General features: G+C 43.8%; 1 protein-coding gene across 2 annotated transcripts in view; it reads left to right on the plus strand.

Annotated features, from left to right (window-relative positions):
- Positions 1–9,290: 9,290 nt before the first annotated feature.
- Positions 9,291–23,627, plus strand: part of MICU1 (mitochondrial calcium uptake 1) — a 198,965-nt gene continuing 184,628 nt past the window's right edge. For both annotated transcript variants that reach the window (XM_075841550.1, XM_075841549.1), the window contains exon 1: positions 9,291–9,481. The gene's annotated coding sequence lies outside the window, so the exon portion shown is untranslated. The remainder of the gene's footprint in view (positions 9,482–23,627) is intronic.

The following is a 23,627-nucleotide window of genomic DNA, read 5'->3' on the forward strand; positions in this document are numbered from 1 at the left end:
TTATTTTACATTTATATTAGATTGGCACACATTATTCTGGAATAAGAGCTACTTAGATTTTTATTGGTGACAGTCACTGTCTTATTCATGAATATTGATGATAAGTTGTCATAGTCTTAATACTAGAATCACTGAATAGTAACATAATATTGTTAAAAGTGCAAAGAAAACCTTCATTCAAAATTCATGCTGCACAACCTTTACTAACAGATTTGGTAATGGTCCAGGAGTGCTTAAATAAATGACAAAGTCACTCGGCGCCATTTACGGTTATGTCAAAATAATCTATTGTAGTTGTACAAATCCAACATATAGAGCAAAGCAATAGACTTTACACACATAGAAGTATCTGGACAAAACAAGGTTTAAACCATGCACTATGTCAGACAGACATTCCAAGTGCTTGGCATACTGATATATCGAAATCTGATGCTTACTGGCGGCACACAGGGTATATTCATCTTTAAAAGGAGTGTATCATTAGAAAATTTAGTTTGATTTAAATCAGGTTTTTATTATGAACATATTTTTTAGCATTGTTGATGGTGTTTTTTTTAAAAGTTTGACTATGCTTACTGTTTTCTATAGCACACTTGTCAGCTTTGCTGTGTAGACTGGGACATGATAAGCATCATGAGTTAGATCAGATAGCAACACTATATAACATACACACAGATAAGACTCTGTATGTATCTCCGCTGTCACTCCCTGTTATAGTCTATGATATTTGTCACGATCTGTGGGTATGTGGACCCACTAGGCCGCACCGCCGTAGCGGGGTAGCAGCTGGCCAAATAACAGTGTACCAAGTCAATATAAATTCAGAGCACAAGGGTACCTGTAATAGTGCAGACAGTAGCAACGGCTTAGGCACAGATGGGATCTTGGTGGCAGGTGATGCAAAACGTGGCAGATGACACCAGACGTGGTGTAAGTCAGCAGGCGTAGTAGACAGCACAACATGACTCCAACACTAGAGATGGCACAGGAACAAATACAGCACTAGAAACAGGATACAGCTAGCAGGGTACGAGAACACAGGGAACAGGATACGACTAAGGAACCATTTGCAAGACTAATAGAGGAATACCAACAATGCTCTTGCAAGGAGTGAAAGGGCAGGGCTCCTTTTATAGTTCAGGGTGATCTGGGAGTAATTAGTTAATTCTAAACATGTGCGCGTGCTGGCCTTTTAAGGCCATGAATGAGCTGGCGCGCTCACCCTAATGGTCACTGCAGGACAGGATGGCCGCATGTGGTGATATCTCCGGGGAGGAAGACGTCGGCAGGATGAGAGGGGTCTGCGTTCTACGACGGTGGCTGTTACAATATTTCTCTGTGACTTGACTCCCATCCATTTGAGTTTCCATAAAGTATAAACAATCTGTCACACTGTGTATACAGACAATACTGGAAGGAAGTGTGTGTTTCACATATGGCCACCCCAGGCTCATAGATAAAAAATAAAAAATTTAAAACCTTAAAAAACAAACAAATTATGAATATACACTACCGTTCAAAAGTTTGGGGTCACCCAGACCATTTTGTGTTTTCCATGAAAACTCACACTCATATTTATCAAATGAGTTGCAAAATGACTAGAAAATATAGTCAAGACATTGACAAGGTTAGAAATAATGATTTTTATTTGAAATAATAATTTTCTCCTTCAAACTTTGCTTTCGTCAAAGAATGCTCCATTTGCAGCAATTACAGCATTGCAGACCTTTGGCATTCTAGCTGTTAATTTGCAGTGGTAATCGGGAGAAATTTCACCCCATGTTTCCAGAAGCCCCTCCCACAAGTTGGATTGGCTTGATGGGCACTTCTTGCGTACCATACGGTCAAGCTGCTCCCACACCAGCTCTATGGGGCTGAGATCTGGTGACTGCGCTGGCCACTCCATTACAGATAGAATACCAGCTGCCTGCTTCTTCCCTAAATAGTTCTTGCATAATTTGGAGGTGTGCTTTGGGTCATTGTTCTGTTGTAGGATGAAATTGCCTCCAATCAAGCGCTGTCCACAGGGTATGGCATGGCGATGCAAAATGGAGTGATAGCCTTCCTTATTCAAAACCCCTTTTACCTTGTACAAATCTCCCACTTTACCAGCACCAAAGCAACCCCAGACCATCACATTACCTCCACCATGCTTGACAGATGGCGTCAGGCACTCTTCCAGCATCTTTTCAGTTGTTCTGCATCTCACAAATGTTCTTCTGTGTGATCCAAACACCTCAAACTTCGATTCGTCTGTCCATAACACTTTTTTCCAATCTTCCTCTGTCCAATGTCTGTGTGCTTTTGCCCATATTAATCTTTTCCTTTTATTAGCCAGTCTCAGATATGGTTTCTTCTTTGCCACTCTGCCCTGAAGGCCAGCATCCCGGAGTCGCCTCTTCACTGTAGACGTTGACACTGGCGTTTTGCGGGTACTATTTAATGAAGCTGCCAGTTGAGGACCTGTGAGGCGTCTATTTCTCAAACTAGAGACTCTAATGTACTTGTCTTGTTGCTCAGTTGTGCAGCGGGGCCTCCCACTTCTCTTTCTACTCTGGTTAGAGCCTGTGTGTGCTGTCCTCTGAAGGGAGTAGTATACACCGTTGTAGGAAATCTTCAGTTTCTTGGCAGTTTCTCGCATGGAATAGCCTTCATTTCTAAGAACAAGAATAGACTGTCGAGTTTCACATGAAAGCTCTCTTTTTCTAGCCATTTTGAGAGTTTAATCGAACCCACAAATGTAATGCTCCAGATTCTCAACTAGCTCAAAGGAAGGTCAGTTTTATAGCTCCTCTAAACAGCAAAAGTGTTTACAGCGGTGCTAACATAATTGCACAAGGGTTTTCAAGTGTTTTCTAATCATCCATTAGCCTTCTAACACAGTTAGCAAACACAATGTACCAATAGAACACTGGAGTGATGGTTGCTGGAAATGGGCCTCTATACACCTATGTAGATATTGCATTAAAAACCAGACGTTTGCAGCTAGAATAGTCATTTAGCACATTAACAATGTATAGAGTGTATTTCTGATTAATTTAATGTTATCTTCATTGAAAAAAACTGTGCTTTTCTTTAAAAAATAAGGAAATTTCTAAGTGACCCTAAACTTTTGAACGGTAGTGTACTTCCATCCAATAACGAAACTTTAATGAAGTACATGAAAGAGTCCCTTAAAATGTCATTGAGACATACCCATTTGGTTTAATGGTAATGTATCATTAGTAATTTACATATTATTTAAGGTTTAGGTGTTTATGGCATATATATATATTTTATTTTTTTATGTGACGATCCATATAAACACAATCCTGATATATTTCACAGTCAGCCTATTGTGTGTGTGCTACAATGGCGTAGCACACACACAATAGGCTGACATGTCCCATCTTCTGATGCTCACTTGCAGCTTTGCAGTGTAGACTGGGATAAGGTCAGAAGTTAACAGTAGATTTAATGACAGATATATTGTACTAAAGCAAACACACACCTTGCTGCACTGTCTATACCAGCGGTTCCCAACCAGGGTTCCCTGGGACCCTGGAGTTCCTTAGAGCCGGCTCAAGGGTTCCCCAAATAACATCAGCAGGAAGACCTTTTACTTTTACAGCAAGGACGTAAATCATTTCATACTCATCAAAGATGCTTGACAAAGCATTTAACAAATCTGGGCCAGAATACAGTGCTGGGATAGAATTGTAGAATTTTTAAAGTGTAGCTAAACGTTTGACAAACTTCGCTAGAACTAAGCAGCTGAACCGCTCAGCCGCTTCGTGTCTGTTCGGCTTTTTCCGGAAATGAATGTATCGGTGTACGGGCTCATAGATTTTCTATTGAGTCCGTACACCGATACATTCATTTCCGGAAAAAGCCGAACAGACACGAAGCGGCTGAGCGCTCACACAGGGGGCTTCAGCTGCTTCGTTCTAGCCATCGTGGGGGTATCAGTGCTCGGATCCCCACCCATCCAAACTTATGACATGTCACTAGAACATGTCAGAAGTTTGTCAAACATTTAGCTAAGGGTATGTTCACACGCTTAACCAAAAACATCTGAAAATACAGAGCTGTTTTCAGAGAAAAGAACCTCTGATTGATTTTCAGGGGCTTTTGAAGCTGAAAATAAAGCCATGTGCACGGCTGTGATTTTCGGGTCGGCCGGCAACGGAGTGTCAGCCGCGAGCCGCCCGCAAATCTCAGCCATTATTTTCAATGAGCCCGGACCGCAGAACACGGCCGTAATAAGGTTTGCCCGTTCTTTCTGCGGTCCGGGCTCTGGGCCCATGCACGGACCTTGGAAACCACGGTCGTGTGCATGGCCCCATAGAAATGAATGGGGCCGCAAAAGCACGTTCGTGTGCATGGGGCCTTAATTTGGAACTTCTTTTGAGGCGTTTTTCATAGTGTTCAATGGAAAATTAGCTCCAAAAAACGCCTCAAGAAGTGACATGCTACTTCTTTTTACGGAGCGTCTTTTTACGCTCCGTTTTTTAAAATAGAGGCGTAAAAAGAGACGCCCCTTATGAACTAAATGCTGTTTTTCCAATTGAATTCAATGGGCAGATGTTTGCATGCGTTCAGCTTCCATTTTTTCAGGCTTTTTTCGAGGCATAAACGCCCCGAAATGCGCCTGATACCCCTGCGTGTGAACATACCCTAAGGCTGCATTCACATCTGCGTCAGGGCTCCGCTGCGACGTTCCGTCAAAGTTTTCTGTCGGAACGGTGCCCTGACTGACAAAGGTTTCCGTTGCCCTCTCCATTGATTGCAATGGTGACAGATCCGGTGCCAATGGTTTCTGTTTGTCTCCGTTATGCAGGGGTTCCGTCGTTTTGACGGAATCATTACCGTATTCGACTTCGCTATTGATTCCGTCAAAATTACGGAACCCCTGCACAACGGAGACAAACGGAAACCATTGGCACCGGATCCATCATCATTGAAATCAATGGTGATGGAAACGGAAACCTCTGTTTCCGTTTGTGTCAGTCAGTGCTCCGTTCCGACAGAAAACGTCGGAACGGAGCCCTGACACAGATGTGAACTCAGCTTTACCTGTATATAAACCAAGTGACACTTTGATGTAGGAATGAAAGTAGGGGTTCCTAGAAGTGCTTAAAATTTTTAGGGGTTCCCTTATGTTAACAAGATTGGGAATCACTGGTCTATGTTGTGCCAGCGGTCGCTGACCGCAGACCCGCTATACTCACTGGCAGCCATGACCGCGGGACACTGAAGGCTTGTTGGCATCTCCCTCACAGGAGATGCCAGCACACGCGGCTGCACTCTGCTACTCCTGCCTCTAGGGTGCATGCACGCTTGTCCCCGCCTTAAAGGGCCAGCGCACACAACAGCGAATTGTTCCCTAACCAATCCCCAGACCACCCTGGACTATAAAACGGTCTCTGCTCTTCCTCTCCTTGCCTTATATTGTCCCATTTGGAATCCTATTTGAGATTTCTGTCTGTGGTTTGCTTCCTGTTTCAGTTTTACAGGTTTGCTGATTCTTTCTATTTTTTAAATGGTTTTATATTTTGTATGTAGTGTATAATAAAGTTTGGTCTTTTCATTCCCGTTTTTTCGTATATCCCTTTCTTATTATTTTGGGTGTGCGCAAATTTGTACATATGCCTTTTCCTCTCTCCTAGTATGCTGTTTGTGTCATCTGCCACGTTTGGAGTCATCTGCCACGTCTAATGTCTTCTGCCACATCTGGTGTCATCTGCCACATCCTGTGTCATCTGCCACATCAACCATCATCTGCGCCACGAATCATCTGTGCCAAAAGCATCTGCTACATCTCGTGTCTGTCTGGACTCTCATACAGGTACTCTTGTGCTTGGACTTTCCATTGACTGTTGTTTGATCAGCTGCCACTCCACTATGACAGAGCAGCCTAGTGGGTCCACATACCCCAGAATTGTGACAGTCTATACAAGCAATACAGGAAGGATGTGTGTGTCTATAATCTGGCTGCCCCTATTTACATTTTTTTACGCCATTTACACCAATCACTTAAAATAATATTAAAGATTCATAGTACATGGTTAGGCTCTATTCACGTCTGAGTCGGGGGCCTCCATTGCCAATTCCATCAGATTAGACTGGAGGACTAGCACTGACACCATTGAAAAACAACCAAAGTCAATGGGGTCCATAGGGCGCAGTTTGTATCCGTCGTACAACAGATCTGGCAGAGCATGGGAGCTTCTGATATAAACTAAAGCCACGATGCAGATGTGAAAGGAGCCTGATAAGGATTTCAAATATGTGTATATTTTTGTAATCGCTATATAATAAAAATGTAAAAATATTGTGCTTGCATGTTTTTTAACAGTGTTTTTCTACATTTCTTAAACCATAATAGGATTATTATGATACATTTTCAAATTGACAAATATGCAAGAACATTAACCTGTATACTATTAAGTTTCAAAGATAGAAAACCCTAGAGTCCTTCAATAGATCCTAGGTTGTCTACTTATATAATGTGTGGGTATAGATCCCTTTTGCTTTCCTTTGGTGTATATAAAGGGTTCAACGACAGAGATTAGAGGTATTTTTTATGATCTCTATCGTTGGAGAAACACAGCAGCTAATCCATGTTTTTTGGGCCTATTGGTCATTTGCCAAGTATGCTGGCTTTTAGGTAATGTAGTAATATACAGGCTTTATGGTTGTGTTTGAAGTGAAATTTGAGATAAACACTATTGTACTTGATTATTTGGAAGTATCTGAGCTATACAATGTTCCTTGCCGTATTACCTCTCTGAGCACCATACAACGGCACACAGTGGGCATATGGGTCCGTCATAAAGCAGCATAACTGGAAATTAATTTACGTTTCTCAGGCAACAAGGAAGGCCAAACTTATACTTATACCAGACTCTATTTACCTTGGGTCTTAGGCTGGGTTCACACGACCATGTTACGTCCGTAATGGACGGAACGTATTTCGGCCGCAAGTCCCGGACCGAATACACTGCAGGGAGCCGGGCTCCTAGAATTATAGTTATGTACGACGCTAGGTGTCCCTGCCTCTCCGTGGAACTACTGTCCCGTACTGAAAACATGATTACAGTACGGGACAGTTGTCCCGCAGCGAGGCAGGGACTCCTAGCGTCGTACATAACTATGATGCTAGGAGCCCGGCTCCCTGCAGTGTGTTCGGTTCGGGACTTGCGGCCGAAATACGTTCCGTCCATTACGGACGTAACATGGTTGTGTGAACTCAGTCTTATAGTAATCACTTCATTTTAGGAATCAATGGGCTTAACTTCTAAAAACGTTCCTAAATTTCCAATCACACGTTCCGGATTTCACATGGATTAGGTACTGAGATACACATGAAATCCGCCTCCCATTGATCTTAGGGTATGTTCACACGCTGAGAGGCATTTACGTGTGAAAAGACAGACTGTTTACAGCTGCCTCGTTTCACACGTAAATGCTCCTCCTCGTAATTTACGAGGCGTCTGAGACGCTCGTAAATCTTGAGCTGTGCTTCATTGAGTTCAATCAAGAACAGCTCAAATTACGTGGCAAAGAAGTGCCCTGCACTTCTTTGCCGAGGCAGTCAATTTACGCGTCGTCGTTTGACAGCTGTCAAACGACGACGCGTAAATTACAGGTCGTCTGCACAATACGTCGGCAAACCCATTCAAATGAATGGGCAGATGTTTGCCGACGTATTGTAGCACTATTTTCAGGCGTAAAACGAGGCATAATACGCCTCGTTTACGCCTGAAAATAGGTCGTGTGAACCCAGCCTAAGGGTATGTTCACACGAGGGCGTCCGTAACGGCTGAAATTACGGGGATGTTTCAGCCTGAAAACATCCCCGTAATTTCAGCCGTAACGGCATGTGCAGGCGCTAGAACGCCGCGTCAATTACGGACGTAATTGGCGCTGCTATTCATTGGAGTCAATGAATAACGGCTCCAATTACGGCCAAAGAAGTGACAGGTCACTTCTTTGACGCGGGCGTCTATTTACGCGCCGTCATTTGACAGCGGCGCGTAAATTACGCCTCGTGTGAACAGACAAGCGTCTGGCCATTGCTTTCAATGGGCAGATGTTTGTCAGCGTTATTGAGGCGCTATTTTCGGACGTAATTCGGGGCAAAAACGCCCGAATTACGTCCGTAAATAGGCCGTGTGAACATACCCTAAATGGGAAATCCAGGTCTCTGTGTGACGTGGCAGAAATTTGAATCGGGCTATTCTGCGGAGCTGTCGCACATCAAACTGCAGAAAAAATCTGAGCTAAGCCTCAGGTCTCTGCGCGAATTCAGTAGAAAATACGTGTCAGGTTTGCCACTGTCTGAACATGGCTTTGTATTCACAATTATCTATTCTATTATGGAATGGATGAAAAAAGTTGTCAACAGTTTTTCCAGATTTTGTTCCATGCTCTTGATCCCACTTTCTTCAGAGTTTCATCAGTTTTGTAGATGAAAATGAACGGATAAGACCATACCTCCAACATTACGGGACATTTAAAGCCACGCTCCACACCGGGACACGCGCAAATCAACCTGAAACACATCCTTTTAGGCAAATTTACAACCTACTTTGTGGTTCCATTCATAATACAGTCCCGTGAAAAATTGGACTATTGGCTGGTATGTTAATAGTGAAAAATCCTAAGCAGACATTTCTGAATTAGGCCTCATGCACACAACCGTAATTTTTATCCGGATCCGTAATTGCGGATAAAAATACCGATCCATTCATTTGTACGGGCCACAGACACCTTCCTTATTTACGGGTAAGTGTCCAGGCCGTAGAAATGACCTGTGAAAAATAGGACGTGCCCAATTTTTTGCATTTACGGACGTGCTCCTATACTTTATAATGTAAGCATGCGAGTGACGGTCCGCGGCCGGCCGTGCCCATAATCACGGACCGTACGCGGCTACGGCTGTGTTTAGGGGGCCTTAGGAAAAATTGACAGCAGCATTCAAGTCCGGAAAAAAGGTCTTCCCCAATATCAGTACTTTATCACAAATATTTCCAGTCCAAAGAACCTCCAGGCACAGCTCCAGTCCAAAGAACCTCCATACATGTAATATAAGCAGCTCGTTTATAATCTCCACTTCTATAGACTGCCCACTATTGATATTGTGCCCTTTAAAGCTGGAATCCTCTGTAAATGACCAGCTTGTCCACAGATTCCTCCTCTCCATATCAGCTACACAACACATTTTCAGCTCGTGTTCTTTTTTACTGTTCGCTTACAATAAAGTTTTTTTTATTTTTTATCCCATGTAGCCTAAAGCACTGTGGGAATTGTAGTTCATTACGCTTCCTGTCTGCAGCTCGTATGTGCTTGGGCTGTGCTGTAAGAGGCAGTGTCGCCGCCTGCTGTGGGGGGAACCGCAGCTTGTTTACTCAGTACCTGGGACCAAATTCGTGTTCCCCCAGAAGACAAGCGGAGAAGTATCCCGGACGAGGCGCCCCTGGACGGTTACACAGGCGAGGTGGGCGGTAGAGGTGTCTATAGAAGCCGTGTGGATGTCAGCGGGCTGCGCTCCGTACAGTCTGTGTGTGTGACACATCTATATGCGTGTATACATGACTATACTACGAGTCGTTAGAGTAATAATCGCTCCAGGTCGTTCCTTACATCATATTTGCTAGTTATACGGGACATTTTTGGGGGTAGAGATGTATTTTTCACAATTTATCTTATTATGAATTCACAGGTTGCATTATTAGTACATTTCTTCTGTCAGGTTAATAATCCTTTTATTGCTTTTTTTAAATATTTTTTGTATATGTGAAGTTAACTGATGGAAAATCCTTTAAATCTTGCGGCCAGTGATTGGCTGCGGCGGTCACGTTTTTGTATGTCACCTCGTCACTTCGGAAATATAAACCTAGATCGGTGGGAATGACCGCAATATCAGTCCTATTCTAGTAATTCCCAACCTAGTTTACGTTACCTTGAAATCCTGACAAAATTTCTACTTTTGGGGAACCCCTACAACTACCACCCCCATCCCCAGGGGCAAATGCAGGTTTTTGGTTTTTTTCTTACTTTTTTAAGTTTGCACATATTCACGAGCCTAGGCCTTTATATTACAAGCTCTAATATAAAGGGCAAAAACCACGCCCCCCCCCCCTGTAGGTAGTGCCGCGCTCAGTGTCTCCCCCTCCCCCTGTAGGTAGTGCTGCGCTCAGTGTCTCCCCCTCCCCCCGTAGGTAGTGCCGCACTCAGTGTCCCGTCCCCCTTGTGGGTAGTGCCGCGCTCAGTGTCCTGTCCCCCCATGTAGGTAGTGCTGAGCTCAGTGTCCCATCCACCCCTGTGGGTAGTGCTGCACTTTGTGCCCCCTGTGGGTAGTGCCGCACTTGGTGCCCCCATGTAGATAGTGCCACTTCACCAGGAAAAGCTGGGGGCCTCCTGAGCAAGGGGAATAGCAGGGCCTGGAGCTCCAATGATAATCGAGCCCTAGTCACAGGGATTTTGCTGGGCAGCTGGATCCCATTTTTATTCATCACAATTGTCCCACCTTGACAACCCCTGGCCATATGCCAACATTGGGAAACTACATATTACATGGCCGCGCATTGACTTAATTGAGTACATGAAATGCTAGATTATATTACTACAGTGCCCACCAAGTCTCATTACCCCTTCTCTGCTCTGTCTAGTGTCCGTTCTTATGAGAGCGGAAGACGTGAGCTTTCTCAGACAAACTGGTTGGTAGGGATCTGCAGATTGACAACCTGATGAAAAAGACTGTTGTTAAGTAGTGTATCCGTAGCAACCAGACTGTCAGACATTACTTAGCTCAAGGAGATTGACACTGTGGTGACAGGGAAAAATCTGCTTGGCATCAATTAAACCATGCAATTCCCCATCTCCGACTGCAGCATTAGGACTCATGTCTATGGCCTCATCATTACACCTCTGTGCATGTGTGTATTTAGTGCCATGGACAGAATTGTATAACCTCCTATGGGGTCAGGACAGCCTTTCCCAAAGCAAGGCACCGTGTAAAATTCAAGTCTGATTTCTAGGGATTTTCCAGACGTTCCTCTCGGTCATAAAGTACAATAATTTTGTGCCTAGCAGCTGGTTTCTTTAACGGGAAAAGGGGCAGTTCTTGTCTGCATACCTACAACTGGCCCTTTCCAATCATCTTGTAAGGGCTCATTCAGACGAGCGTAAAACTCATCCGTGTGCTGTGCATGGAAATCACGCACAGCACACGGACCCATTGATTCAATGTAATTTAGCAATTGCTCCGCTCCGGACAATAAGTGTGTGCGAGAGGTCAGGATGAGGTGATGCGACCAGCGCTGCACTAATGAGCGACGGCGCCAGCACTGAAGACAGAGATCATGGGTAGGGTTTTGCAGTGCGTTCGCCATGTTCTCTGTCTTCAGTGCTGGCTCTCATCAGTGCAGCGCCGGCCGCATCACCTCGTGCTGAGCACGCACTTGTATTACAAAGCCGTAGCCCCACTCTGACTACCTCCATGTGTTACAATACTAAACAGTGGGGCCGCACAGCTTAGTATCGGAATACATGGATTAACGGTATTGAACCGTTTGAGGGTGCACGGCATCTAAATAGTATGAGCCACGTCATATAGACGGGAGAAGGGGATATATTTTTAATATTACGTTTTTGTTTTTTTACTTAGCTATCCAATGGGGATGAGGTGTCTGATCGGCTACCTTTCTACGTCCAGTAAAGTGAAATCTTTGCCAGCTCCTAGCTAGTTTTCTGATGTAAATTATAATAAATTTGTCATGCCACTTTGGCCCCTCCTCTTTTCCCGAAGCCATGCCTCTATTCACAAAAGTGCCGAAGTGGCCCAAATAGACCAAAAGTCTTGGGCTTTTTCACAACTATTTTAGATTAGAAAACTGGTGTAGAAAGGTTGATAAATTAGCTGTTCTCCTGTATATAATCATTTCACACAACTCTAAAAATCACATTTCTACAAATTGTGTCCCTGGAAAATAACTGCCATGCACTGGACCCCTAGAAAATTACAGTGTCACGCCCTGTGCCCCCTGAAAATTAGTGCCACGCCCTGCACCCCCTGGAAATTAGTGTCATGCCCTGCGCCCCCTGGAAATTAGTGTCGCGCACTTCGCCCCCTGGAAATTAGTGCCGTGCCCCCTTGAAATGACAGTGCCACGCACGGCGCCCTCCAGAAGAAGCACCTTGCCACACTGTGCTGGCCCATGTAAAAAAAAGAATTTTTTTCAGAGTAAATATATAGGAGAACAGGCTGAATCCATCTCTGGGCCAAAGTCATCCAAAACTCATCCGATAGTTATGAGAATTGAAAAAATACACAGCAATGTGCAAAGTTTTTCATCTTTAGCCCTTTTCTAGTAACAAATGCTAAATAATGCCATACAGTGCCCAGATAAATACTGCGCAGATTGTCTAGATAATACCTCTATCTAAAAGCAGTAAATAGGCAGCACTCACAAAGGCTTATGGTGAAAAAAGTGGGTGCTTTATTGACCAAAAAATGTGCAACGTTTCGGCTCACACAACCTGAGCCTTTCTGAAGCCTTGAGAAAGGCTCAGGTTGTGTGAGCCGAAATGTGGCACTTAAGGCTTGGACCACCTTTCATTTAAGCCTGTGCTGCTGGATCCTATCCAATGCGGGCGGCACTGTGAACATAATTCTAGATCCAAATTGTGGGTTCTCCACTCACCAGGCTGACCTCCAAACCTGGACTTAGAGAATAATGGCACAAAGAATAGAGCTGCACTCCAGTGGACATATGAAATTGTATTCACCCATAGTGAAAAGGCGAAGTTTCGACGCTACCGTAGAGTCATTTTCAAGCCTTGGCTTGAAAATGACTCTACGGTAGGGTCAAAACTTCTCCTTTTCACTATGGGTGAATACATTTTCAGATTATGTCCACTGGAGTGCAGCTACTTTTTTTGTTTTTGTTTGTGCCATTATAAAATATAATTGTATTATATTATATGTTAGAGACAGGAGAGCAGGATTCTCCTCTTCTATGTGTGCTGTGTATAGAAGACATGTTCTTCTCCGCCCACTAGGTTTGGGACAACTGAAATTAGAGATAGAGCCTGCAGAGGGGAAAACTGCTACATAATGCAGAAATCAAGTCGTATAACGGCCAGAAATCGTGTTGTTCTTCATGTACACACATATGACAGCTTCGTTACATTTTAGTCTTTTTACATAATGTAACTGGTTTCTTTGTATATCTGTTCCACATTGGCCCCTTGCATACAACTATTCGGGTATGTTCACACAGGGCGGATATGCTGCGTAAAAGTACACAGCGTATCCACCCTGGAACCCGCAGTGCATTCCATAAAAAAAACACCAAGCTGTGGTGCAGTTTTTCAGCCGCAATGTCCGCTTTGGGAAAATAGCAGGTAAAAAACCCAAATGTCTATACTTACCCATAGCTAGGGCTGGGCGATTAATCAAATTAATTCGCCCTCAAGGGCTCTCGCAATTCTGTTTTTTTTTTTATAGAATCGTTGAATCGATTCTTTAGTGCCGCTTTGCTGTAAGGGGAAGCTCCCTCCTCCGCCTCGTCACTGCCTGGTCCCAGTGTGGCACTATGTGGGCACGATCTACAGGGACATTGCAGCACTTTCTACAGTTTGTGTTTTTTTAACAGCCATCAAAAACTGACAGACGGACTGGAAATGGATGAGAATTTGGAGACACTGATGCAAAATGGACATGAAAAACTGACAAATGATGAGTTTTTAATGGCCATCTTTTTTCACTGTGCGGCTGTAACACATGATTATAATGGCAGGAGTCCCGTTCACATGTACCGTCGTCGGGCTGGGAAATCTGATGGACAGACGGATCGTTTTTTTACGGTCGTGTGAATCCGGCCTTAGTCACTTATTTAACCCTACATCATGGGGTCTGTACTGCACAGGGTCCTGCTCACACTTCAGACACTATAATGTAATTTCTCCCCAGAGTGCCCGTGTGGCACGATCTGCCTGACCCTGCTGCAATTTACACTGCTCTCACCTGCAATGTCGGAGACCGGCGGAGGGGAGACGGGCAGAGGGGGATGTTGGTGCATGCGGTATATAATTGATTATAGATTCTGTTAACCTGTTCCGTTCTGGGAACACAGAAGTTATACTTAGATAGACATTTTTTTCAATTAAATAAAAAAGAAGTACTTGCAGAGGTTCAAAGTTGTGAAGTTACGTACAGTAATTCTAGCAATATATGTTAAAACGTACATGTAATACATTTTCTTTATATAAATATCTCTGGGCTATTAAATAGAAAAAATAAGAAAATCAGAGTGAAAATCCTCAAGTGTTGAAAAAAATATCTAGATTTTATTTTTTGGCAAAATTGTCCAGCCCTACCCGTAGCCATGGCGACGCATCCCTCTGACATCCTGCAGCCCGGCCTCTTGGGATGACGTTTTATCCCATGTGACCGCTGCAGCCTGTGATTGGTTGCAGCAGTCACATGGGATGAAACGTAATCCCTGGAGGCCTGGCTGGATGCAGGAGCATACTGGGTAACTATACACTTTTTCTTTTTTTCTGAGTTGCGATTTTTGTGGTGGAATCACAACTTTTCCGCCGCAACATCTGCTAATTGTTGCGGGTTGTATCTCCCCATTGAATTAAATGGGGAAAACCTGCAACAGAAAACCAGTGATTGCCCAGCATAAATTGCCATGCTGCGGATTAAAAAAACCATACAGCAGGTCTGAACAGTTAGGGCAGATACACACGAACGTTGCGTTTTTGCGCGCGCAAACAACGCTGCGTTTTGCGCGCGCAAAAAAACATTTGACAGCTGTGTGTGTCATCCGTGTCTGATGCGCGGCTGCGTGATTTTCGCGCAGCCGCCATCATAGAGATGAGGCTAGTCGACGGCCGTCACTGTCCAAGGTGCTGAAAGAGCTAACTCTTTCAGCACCCTCGACAGTGAATGCCGAACACAATATCGCAAAACCTGTAGAAAAAAAAGAAAAAGTTCGTACTTACCGAGAACTTCCCGGCCGTTGCCTTGGTGACGCGACCTTGGTGACGCGCCTCTCTTGACATCGGGCCCCACCTCCCTGGATGACGCGCCAGTCCATGTGACCGCTGCAGCCTGTGCTTGGCCTGTGATTGGCTGGAGCTGTCACTTGGACTTAATTGTCATCCCGGGAGGTCAGACTGGAGGAAGACGCCGGGAGTTATCGGTAAGTCAGAACCTAGTTTTTTTTTTCTACAGGTTCATGTATTTTGGGATCGGAAGTCACTGTCCAGGGTGCTGAAACAGTTTAACTCTTTCAGCACCATGGACAGTGACTATCTCCTGACGTCGCGTACCGATAATTTTTTTGCCGGGTTCGGCCAAAACGAGTTCGGCTGAACCCGGTGAAGTTCGGTTCGCTTGTCCGGCTTCGCTCATCGCAAAGACACTCCGTTTGGATGTTCGGAAACAGAAAAGCACGTGGTGCTTTTCTGTTTTCATTCATCCTTTTCACTGCTGTTGCGCGAATCACGCTCGTCCCACGGAAGTGCTTCCGTGTGGTGCGCGTGATTTTCACGCACCCATTGACTTCAATGGGTGCGTGATGCGCGAAATACGCAGAGTTATTGAACCTGTCGCGCTTTTTGCGCAGCAGACAAATGCTGCGCAAAAAGCACGGACTGTCTGTACTGCCCCATAGACTTGTATTGGTCCATGCGTGCCGCGTGAAAAACACGCGGCCCGCACGGACCGAATACACGCTCGTGTGAATCCCCCCTTAAACTGTGTTTTTTTTACGTGCCGTGTGAATGAGATTTGTTCAAATCTCATCCACTTTGCTGCTACTGTAAATACGCTGTGGATTTTCCGCAATGAAATCCGTTGCAGAAAATCTGCAGTATGTACGCGAAGTGTGAACCCGGCCTTATTGTGATGATTTAGTGAAATTATATTTTCCAGCGTGTCTCGCGGGGCATTCTGTGAAAAGCAGTTGCAGTTCTCATTAAAATGCTGAAAAATCACTTGTAAACTGTCCCGGACCATGGTGTGTATAGGTGCCAGCAGCAAAGCATATCATCTCTGCTGTATAAAGTCACAGAGAACTCCAATTTCCATCTTCACAGAGCCACTTCACTTAACGTATCCATTAGGGAAATCCCTCAAAACCTCTATTAACCTTTATAGCTGGAAGGACTTTTCAAGAAAACTTCCTACCTGCTGAGAATGACAATATCTCCGTTAGACAGCATAAGCTTTATCTAGTTATTCTCATGCAGTTCAATACGTCTCCAATAAAGAAATACATTCATGGTTGTTTTTAAAGGCTGTTGTTTTAAAATGAAAGGCTGCATGTCTGATAGAGCCAAGGAAAGCTGGGAAGTGGCATAGCAAACCCATGCCGCCAGACTCTTCTTATCCTTACTACTTCGTAAAAAATGCAATGCACCTTCCTATCCAGCATATAGTACCAGCACCAACCTTCCTTGTACAAGGCTATGTTCACACTGTGTTTATGCCGTGTGTTTTATCTTTTATTTTATTTTTTTTGCATACAAGATTGTCAACAATGCTTATTAATGTAGTTGAGACAAAGGTATTCTGGCCAAACGTATGCCAAAAGAACACACGTTTAGCATTCGTGTTGCTTATGACAGTCTAAGGGCACGTAAGATTTATAGGTCCGGAGTATTTCCGGTTTGCGTATATTCTGCCTAACACCATTTTTTTTTTTAGCTCATTGTGAACTTATCCTAAGGCCTGATTTACACGAGCGTGTGAGTTTTGCGCACGCAAAAATGCGGCGTTTTGCGTGCGCAAAAGGCACTTAACAGCTCCGTGTGTCATCAGCGTATGATGCGTGGCTGTGTGATTTTCTCGCAGCCGCCATCATTATGACACTCCGTTTGGATGTTTGTAAACAGAAAAGCAAGTGGTGCTTTTCTGTTTACATTCAGAGTTTCACAGCTGTTGCGCGAATCACGCAGTTCGCACGGAAGTGCTTCCGTGCGGCATGCGTGGTTTTCACGCACCCATTGACTTCTATGGGTGCGTGATGCGAGAACAGCGCACAAAGAAAGGACATGTCGTGAGTTTTTTTCAGCGGACTCAAGCTGAGCAAAACTCACGGACTGACTGCACTGCCCCATAGACTAATATAGGTGCGTACGACACGCGTGAAAAGCACGCGCGTCGCACTCACGCTCGTGTAAATAAGGCCTAAGTGTAGGTGACTCTATCAAAATGTGTCATGCGCACTCCTGCAGAGGGAATCGGCTGTTTTTGGATCTCCTACAGAGTTGTATGCACTAACACCACTCCATGCAACTTTTTCTCACCACTGAAGTGCCGGTGAGGAGGAATGGGGGACTCTTGTTCCACATACTAGTGCTTAGTGAGGGTCCCAGTATTGAGACCCTCAGCTAGGTAACATTTATCACCTGTCCCTGTGAATAGGTAATGCATTTTTTTTTTTTTACGGGTCTGTAAGGGTAAGGGTATGTGCACACGATGAGAGGCTTTTACGTCTGAAAAGACAGACTGTTTTCAGGAGAAAACAGCTGCCTCGTTTCAGACGTAAAAGCTCCTCCTCGCATTATGCGAGGCGTCTTAGACGCTCGTAAATCTTGAGCTGCTCTTCATTGACTTCAATGAAGAACGGCTCAAATTACGTTGCAAAGAAGTGTCCTGCACTTCTTTGCCGAGGCAGTCATTTTACGCGTCGTCGTTTGACAGGTCGTCGGCACAGTACGTAGGCAAACCCATTCGAATGAATGGGCAGATGTTTGCCGACGTATTGTAGCCCTATTTTCAGACGTAAAACGAGGCATAATACGCCTCGTTTACTCCTGAAAATAGGTCGTGTGAACCCAGCCTAACTGCACACGGGATGGAAAATTCTGCCAGAGACCCACCTGTGTAATTCAACGCAAATTTGCGGTGTTAGACATGTGTAGTGAAAATATGCAAAATTACATTTATATACTGCGGATTTAAAAATCTGCTACACAGGAAATTTACGCAGCATAAGATTAGATTTGTTAAATTCTCATCTACTTTGCTGCTACTGTATTACGCTGCAGATCTTCTTTTGTCATTTCCACTCTGAAAGTCTGCATGTAATATGTCCCGTGTGCAGGTACCCTAAAGGTATTTGTTGCAGAAATTTCTGCAACAGATTCAATTGCATACATGCGAATGGGGTTGTTTCTGCAGCATGTATATGGATTTCTTTAAGTCCTACTCAAATGAATGTGACGGTCGCAGAAATGTCTGCAACAAATCTGCCGCATATAGATTCACTCTATTATTGATGGCCTACCCTATATCAGATTGGTGGGGGTTTGACTCCCGGTACTCCCACCGATGAACTGATGGAAGGGGCTGCGGCGCTCCAACCTTTCGGTGTAGAATCTGCCGCCGTGATTCCACAAAAAATACACACTGTGTGAACACAGCTACAGTATATGGAAAATAAGTTTCTGAATTATTGAAACAATATTTGCCCAGTGTAAATGCACAATAAAAAGAATGATAACTGATAAAACTACTTTGTTGAATGTGCAGGCATAAAAAAAATTATCCCTATCGTTGCGTTGATGCTTGTAGCGACGTTCACATTAAGGGTATGTTCACACGCCCTATTTACGGACGTAATTCAGGCGTTTTACGTCCGAAAAAACGGCTCCAAACCGTCTGCCCATTGAATTCAATGGGTCTTACGGTGTTCTGTGCAGACAGGCTGTCAAAAGACGGCGCGTAAAAAGATGCCCGCCTCAAAGAAGTGCATGTCACTTCTTGGGATGTAATTGGAGCCGTTTTTTCATTGACTCCAATGAAAACCAGCTCCAATTACGTCCGTAAAAGACGCTGCGAAAAATGCGTGCACTTGTCAAAACGTCTGAAATTCAGGAGCTGTTTTCACCTGAAAACAGCTCAGTAATTTCAGATGTAATTGGCGTTGCCGTGTGAACATACCCTAAGCCACAATTTTATAGAGCTTTGCTATGTCTACTAAATATACAATGCATTCCGAAGTCTTCAGACCCTTTCAATTTTTTCACGTTTTTTTTTATGTTGAGGCCTTGTGCTAAAATAAAAATGCGTGTTTTTCCCCATCATTCTGCACTCAATACCCCATAATGACAAAGTGAAAACAGAATGTTAGTTATCTTTGCTAATTTATTGAGAAGGGAAAACATTGCATTGACCTAAGTATTCAGACCCTTTACTCAGTACTTAGTTGAAGCACTTTTGGCAGCGATAACAGCCTCCAGTCTTCTTGAGTATGATGCCTCGAGGTTTGCACACCAGGATTTGGGGATTTTCTGCCATTCTTCTCTGCAGGTCCGTTCAAGCTCTTTCAGGTTGGATGGGGACCGTCGGTGGACAGCCATTTTCAGGTCTCTCCAGAGATGTTCAATTGGGTGCAAGTCAGGACTCTGGCTGGGCCTCTCAAGGACAATCACAGAGTTGTCCCTAAGCCACTCCTGTGTTGTCTTGGCTGTGTGCTTAGGGTCATTGCCTTGTTGTAAGGTGAACCTTCAGCCCAGTCTGAAGTCCCGAGCACTCTGGATCAGGTTTTCATTAAGAATATCTTTCCCTCAATCCTGACCATTCTCCCAGTCCCAGCCGCTGAAAAACACCCCCACAGCATGATGCTGCCACCACCATGCTTCACTGTAGGGATGGTATTGGGCAGGTGATGAGCAGTGCCTGGTTTCCTCCAGACATGACGCGTAGAATTGAGGCCAAAAAGTTAAATCTTGATTATAAACAGACCACAGAATCTTGTTTCTCGCAGTCTGAGAGTCCTTTAGGTGCCTTTTCTAACTCCTGGCAGGCTTGCATGTGTATTTTAGGCCTTATTCACAAGAATGTTGAAATGACTGACTGTTTTTGGTTTTTTTAACTGCTGTCACGTGGCTGCATGTATTTCTTTGGGGCTGTGCGTCATTGTTTTAAAGGACTGTGAAAGGCTCGTGAAAAAAATAGGACTTGTTCTATTTTTGTCTGTTTTCACGGATCCCTCAATAGACTCAAGTCTATGAGGGATCTGTGTGAACAGGTCCCACACGGGTGCAAATCGACCCTGGAAAACAGCCGTTTTGACACACATTCATCTGAATAAGACTTTACTGAGGAGAGGCTTCTTTCTGGCCAATCTGCTATAAAGACCAGATTGGTGGAGTGCTGCAGTGATGGGTGACCTTTTGGAAGATTCTCCCACCTGCACACAGGATCTGTGGAGCTCAGCCAGAGTGATAATTGGGTTCTTGGTCACCTCTTACCAAGGTCCTTTCCCCCCGATTACTTAGTTTGGTGGGGTAGCCAGGTCTGTCTTGGTTGTTCCAAGCATCTTCCATTTAAGAATTATGGAGGCCACTGTGCTCTTGGGAACTTTCTGTGCAGCAGAAAAAAATATTGTGCCCTTCTCCCCATCTGTTCCTCCACACAATTCTGTCTCTGAGCTCTACAGGCAGTTCTTTCCTCCTCATGGCTTGGTTTTTGCTCTGATATGCATTGTCAGCTGTGAGACCTTATATAGACAGGGGTGTGTCTTTCCAAATTATGTCCAATTAAATGAATTCACCATAGGTGGACTCCAATCAATGTCTATTAACATTTCAAAGATGATCTAGAGAAATGGGAGGTCCCCCGTTCTAAGTTTCAAGTGTCATAGCAAAGGGTCTGAATACTTATGTCCATTTTGAGTTTTTCAATTATTTTTTTTAAATTTCAATTTCTAAAATTCAGTATTGAGTTCAGAATGAGGGGGAAAAACTTGAATTTTATTTTAAGCACAAGGCCTCAACATATCAAAATGTGGAAAAAGTCAAAGGGTCTGAAGACTTTCCGAATGCACTGTATGTATTTTGGGGTTCCTTAACCCCTTTACGACGAAGGACGGATATATCCGTCCTGTGTAGGAGTTAGTTCCCGCAAAATGACGATATATCCGTCGTCTGATCTCGTGGGTACTGCTAGTGTACCCACGCCATCCGCTGCAGGAGCACGGCTGTTATACACAGCCTGGCAACTGCCGGAATTGAAGCGCGCTCCGATTCTGGAAGTTTAACCCATTAAATGCCGCTGCCAATAGCGACCACGACATCTAATATGTTTGACAGAGAGAGGGAGCTCCCTCTGTCACCCCATCGGCGCCCCCGCAAAGAAATTGCGGGGCGCCGTCGGGTTTCGATGGCAGCCGGGGGCCTAACAAAGGCCCCGAGGTTTGCCTTCAGCAAATGCCTGTTAGGTCATGCCGGAGGCACTGAAAGGCAATAATGCTTTGGTATACTATTGATGGGGTATGAATCTGTTATATTTAAAGATAAAAGCATTCCTGTGTAACGCTGACATTAGCCGTCCAAAGCTGCTCCGTGTCAGGCTTAGCTCTGGTCTTTACTGCATTGCAGAAATTGCTACCAACTAGCAGCTGCCAGCAAATAAATCTGCCAGCGTATTAAATTACTGGATGAGACTAAAAAGGAGATTCCAGGCGGGCGAGAATGACATTGACAAGTAAAGTGAGAACTCTGCTTGCGTTAATAAAAAACAAAACATCCAAAAGTGAAAGAATGAGTGAATGGGGACATGGACATTGCTGCAGCTTCCATCTAAATCATAACCATAGACCCTGCATTATCGACCGTACAGAAATTTGTAGCAGAGAAATTTACATACACTGCATGATCCTATTTGCAGATTTATCTCACTTAATTGTTTAGGTGATTAAAAAAATTGTACGATATCCAAAGGATTGTACAAGTAGAGAAAACAACGCAATATATTCAATCCAAAAACTGGGAAATATGTTTGCAGATCCTCCCTGGGCAATATGGGAGGATTGAGAAGTATGCCAAAATATCCAGATAAGTTAGAGATGGGTCCGGCACACGATGTATTTAAAATTCAATCCTGCTTTATTGGTATCAAAATATAAAACCGATAAAATCCCGGGAACGGTACGTTCTGTGCCCGTGGTTTTATTTATCTGTTTTATAGTTTGATACCAATAAAGCAGCATTTAATTTTAAATACATCGTGTGCCGGACCCATCTCTAACTTATCTGGATCCTTGCCTACCTCAGACGTAGATTTCCTTTCCGAAGCAGCGATCTGTTACAGGGACGTGGTGTGTTATCTGCATCAAGTGGTGAGCGGAACAACATTGTTTCTTTTGCTTTCTATGCCAAAAAATGGAGTATACCCCAAAAAAAGAAAGCTTGTAAATTATAAAGCGGTTTATAGGGCTTTTATGGATTTGGAACATGTGCTGAAACATGAGGAAGGTATAAAATCCTGAGTTGCAATATGTAATTCTGTTCAGCGTTAAAGCTGGATATATTTTACCTTGCAGCATATATTAGGCCCTGTTCACATAAAGCTTGAGAACTACATTCACATATGTGCTAGGAATGCTCACGATGCTAACACTAAATGTATTCCTATGGATCTATTCAACCTACGTATGCCAAAAAGCAACTCTGGGCTGATATGTCTTGGTAAACTTTTTTTTTTTTTCCCCACTCTACAGAATAGCAAAGTAGACTACAATATTCTTTACAGACTAATTCAATTGAATAAAGTATATTGCGCAGTATTTTTATTTTTTTTTATAATTTAGGGGTCATGTTGGCAACGTATTCCACTAGATGCCTATACAGTTGCACACCTCTGGAAACCCTCACAACGTGTACCTTCCGACGCAAGGCTCAAATGTAATGTGGACAGAGTCTTAGTTTTAATAGAAAGAATCCCGTGTAGTAAATATGGCATAATTTTTTCAGGTAGTAAAGCTGACTGAGGTGTGAGTCCTGCCACTTGGACGCCTCGCAATCCGTTGTTATAGTCCGGGGACCCGCTGCAGGGATAAGTAGTATTACACCGTACACATTTATATAAGTGAACACCAGTTTAAGGGTATAACCCCTTCTCTAAAGAAAGTCACATCGGTGACCGACTATTGTCACGGGTCCAGCCGCTGAAATCCCCGGCAATGGCATTGAATCGGCCACCATGTTATATATGCCATGCTGAGTCTGCCAGAGTAGGAGCCACTGTTTACAGAGCTGGATAATAGCCCGTAAGAACTGGATTTGTCCAATTGGAACAACCATTTTTTGTCACTGTTTCTATATTGATATACAGGTTGGGGGGAATTGATCAGTGAAATCCTCTCTGCTAACTCAACATGCCATTGGTGTTGCCAAACCAATCTTTTATTGTTCTTTTTGGTTAAAATTTTGAGGGTTTTAGAGGAAATGGACAGATTTCCAATGGGTCGTGGTCCCATTTTACAATATTTTACTTTGCTGTTGTGGCTCCAGAATGAACTAATGTTATATAGTGAAATAATACTGTATTTTCAGAATTTTTGTAAACTCTCCGCAAGCTCTTAAAAATAATTAATTATATTGGCAAATGTAATTGAACCCATTTATCACTGTGTGGATCTGCATACACCAATGTAAAAATGATAGTCTCCTGCAATGCCAGCTGGTTAATCATCATCCATAGACTCTGCAATGCTGGGAGTTACAAAGTATTACAAATAAACAGAGCAGTACCAAGAGGGTTTATAAGCTGTAATTTAGAATTTTTGCATGAAAAATGTCTCAGAATTTAGCTTAAGGCCCCATGCACACGAACG

The sequence above is a fragment of the Rhinoderma darwinii genome, chromosome 11 (assembly GCF_050947455.1).
Source record: "Rhinoderma darwinii isolate aRhiDar2 chromosome 11, aRhiDar2.hap1, whole genome shotgun sequence".
Taxonomy (NCBI): Eukaryota; Metazoa; Chordata; class Amphibia; order Anura; family Rhinodermatidae; genus Rhinoderma; species Rhinoderma darwinii.